Source organism: Octopus sinensis, linkage group LG1 (genome assembly GCF_006345805.1).
Source record: "Octopus sinensis linkage group LG1, ASM634580v1, whole genome shotgun sequence".
NCBI lineage: Eukaryota > Metazoa > Mollusca > Cephalopoda > Octopoda > Octopodidae > Octopus > Octopus sinensis.
Genome location: NC_042997.1, coordinates 146559887 through 146563536, shown reverse-complemented (window position 1 = coordinate 146563536; position 3650 = coordinate 146559887). Strand labels below are relative to the sequence as shown.

At 29.9% G+C, this 3650-nt stretch overlaps 1 protein-coding gene across 1 annotated transcript in view; it reads left to right on the top strand.

Annotated features, from left to right (window-relative positions):
- The window catches only part of LOC115217704 (transcription factor hamlet-like), a 139518-nt gene that overhangs the window by 1423 nt on the left and 134445 nt on the right, over nucleotides 1-3650 (top strand). The gene's annotated exons all lie outside the window — the stretch shown is intronic.

The window sequence follows — 3650 nt, the reverse complement described above, 5'->3', positions numbered from 1 at the left end:
ATACATGCATGTATATATATATGTATATATATATATACATACATACGTACATACATACATACATACATACATACATACATGCATAATACATACATACATACATACACATACATACTACTGAATAAGTTGGAGGCAACGAGAAGGGGTACAGCTGGACATTTATTGTAATCAAATAAATTTCGTGCAAACAATTGTAGTGATTATAAATAAATGTCCAGTTGTACTCCTTGTGGACAGCTAGTTATTCATTTATCTATCCACCCTCTACAGAAGTCTCAACACAGACCTGGCAGTACATATAATACCATTAGCGGATAGATCCGGGTGAAATCGGGAGGTGGACGAACTTTATGCTGTACTGTGCTACGTTCTTAACAGAATATAACATAACTATATAATATATATATATAAGTACAGATTTGGTAATGTAAACTGGAAAAATAAAACTCAAATCATGAGTATATGAGTTGTCGATAAGTGCTAACACACAAAACTCTGGGCCCTTTGAAAAACTCTGTTGCTTCTGCTGAATATTAATAATAAAAAATATATAAGATATATGCAAGTATTTAAGTATACTTTTTTATATAGAATGTATTGGAATATATCAAAGTTACTCATCAATTTAATCTCATACTCCAAGCTTATTTTACTGTGTATATAAACTGTTCTTGTTTTTATTTTAGTTTCGGATCTGTTTAATGAATGTTATTATATTTTTTGTCATCTATACAACAATTACGAATACTTATCTAAGTATATTATTTTATTGTATTCTCGTATATTCATTTTTATAAAATAAAATAAAAATGAAATAGAAACTGTACATTAAAAATCGAGAAAAATCTTATGGAATGAATACTTGGTCAGGTACCTGGAATTTCGAAGAACGGAATCACATCTATGAGACACTGGACTGAAAAGTTTGGTCATCACATTAACTGGAAGTTCTCTCATTTTCTCTTTTTTTTTTTGATAACTACATTTCCAGGATTTCTTTTGACAAACACACACATTGACTTCATGTATAAATGTTCTAACGATTTTAAACATGCAGATTGTACTAATGAAGGGGACACTCAGATTTTTTGTTACTTTTGAAGAATTTCTTGATTATTCTTGTGGCATTTTTTTCTATTATTGTCTTGGTGAAAAATCCACGACCAGTGGATATACTTCTATACTTTGTATAAGGAAGAATATATTTTTCAAAATCTCCTGATAGATTATTCTGTTCATGATACCTTTCATTTGCTCTACGAGACCGATCGTTTTCCAAGTTATTCAGCTCCAAACCATGATATTCTCTCCAATATCCTTAAATGCTTAGTACACAATTAAGCTTGCTCTTTCAAAGAAATTATTCTGTATAACGTCGGGCGTACACTCTATTTTGTGACCAAACGTATTACGTCTCGTCTGACCACAAGATTTTTGATTCATCTGACAATATGCCTTTCGTATACTCTTGTGCAAATTAAATATGGGCACATCATTTTTCAGGGAAGTGCATATTTTTTTCTATGCACAATAGGTTGCACGAGTCTAAAATATTTGAATCGATTCTTAATTGTATTGACAAACTGCGTATGATATATCTGTCGAGCATCGTTCAAAATATCGATGGCAGTTATTTTCTTATTCTTCATCGAAAACATCGATATATTCACTGGATTTTCCGTAGCATCTCTGATTGAGAATAGCTATGGGTACAAAAAACTGCTTTCTTTTATATAGTTCGATAACCTTGATGGTGTCCCCAATAAGATTTTCGTTTACCCATCACAACAGATGTTAAGGTAAACAAAATGTGAAAATATCTCAAATTGAAAATAAGTAATTTAACCAAATTGTTCTCACACCGAGTCTCGTTAATTCTATGCATTTATTGTTAATACACTCAATAAATGTATCATCCTAATTCAAATTTTACTTATTGAAAATTATATGCAAAGGGTTAAATGTTCTCACTTTATGCATATATAAGTCCAATATCCAAGTAAATAAGTAATAAAAAAAAAATCATCATTATATTTTGTTTTTAAATTAAGTGACGCCACAACACGTATCTTATTCACGAACATGTATATGTATATATATATATATATGTGTGTGTGTGTGTGTTTATATATATATATGTATGTATGTGTGAATATATGTATGTGTGTGTATATAATATATAATATTTGATAGATATGTAATCATATATACACATAGACACACACATACACACACAGAGACAACTAAACACGCACATATATATGTATATGTCTGCTTTTATGTGAATGTGTATACATTCATATTTATATATGCATTTAACAAGAAATATTTTGCTTTATATGTATATATATATACACACATACACAAACATGCATTCACACACGCACACACACATATACGTGTGTATACATGCACATATAAATAAACATATATACACACATCTCTATCTATATTCATATATATATATATATATACATATATGCAAGTATATATATATATATATATCTACATATATACATATATATTATTAAATATATATATACATATATACATGTATATATATATATATATAATCTATTATCAGCAAATATATACATATGAACATATACACAAATACACACTCACACATATATGTATATGTATATATATATATATGATATATATATATATATATATATATATATATTATATATTATTGTGTGTGTGTGTGTGTGTGTGCGTGTATATGTATGCTTGTGTGTGTATGAGCGTTTTTGTTTGTGCACTATATTCTTATATTTTATCAGCGCATATACATATACGTATACATAAGTCCACATACATGTAAACTACACGACACATAACTGATAATCTTGAAGAAAAAATCTTTAAGAACTTTTTTCATTTACACATTTGGATTTGTGGTTGATACGTCAATTACATTCCTGTAAATTTTGCAGTTATACAACTCTAATTGCTACTTTATTAATTAAGTTAATTAAATATTTTTTCTTGTTTTTAGCTAAATATTGTGTTTAACAGTACAGAAGTTTTAAAAATCAAACGCATGCAAAAATATATATGTATATATAATATAGTGTGGAGGCACAAGGCCTAGTGGTTAGAGCAGGGGGCTCGCGGTCGAGGAATCGCGGGTTCGAATCTCAGACCGGTTGATGTGTGTGTTTATGTGTGAAACACCTAAGCCCCACGCAGCTTCGGCAGAAAGTCATGGCGAGCCCCTGTTGACTTTTTCACCACAACTTTCTCTCACATTTTCCTCCTGTATTTAGTAACTCACCTGCGACGGATCGGCATCCCGTTCAAGTGGGGAACCTATACGCCAATAATACTGGGAAACTGGCCCTTATGAGCTAGGTATGGCTCGAGAAGGAACAAACAAACAACAACAATATACATATATAATGTATATGTATGTATGTATATATATATATAAAGTATTTATACATTACAAATATAAAATACGTGATATATAGATATATGCATGCACATGCAGACAAGCATATAACAGTGTGTATGTGTATATATATATTTATATGCATTTATATCTGTGTATGTAAACATATGTATGTGTGTTTGTGTGCGTGTGTGTGTACTTATACATGCAGCTTTGGGCTTGCGTGAGCTGACGTCTATGTGAATCTTTGTAT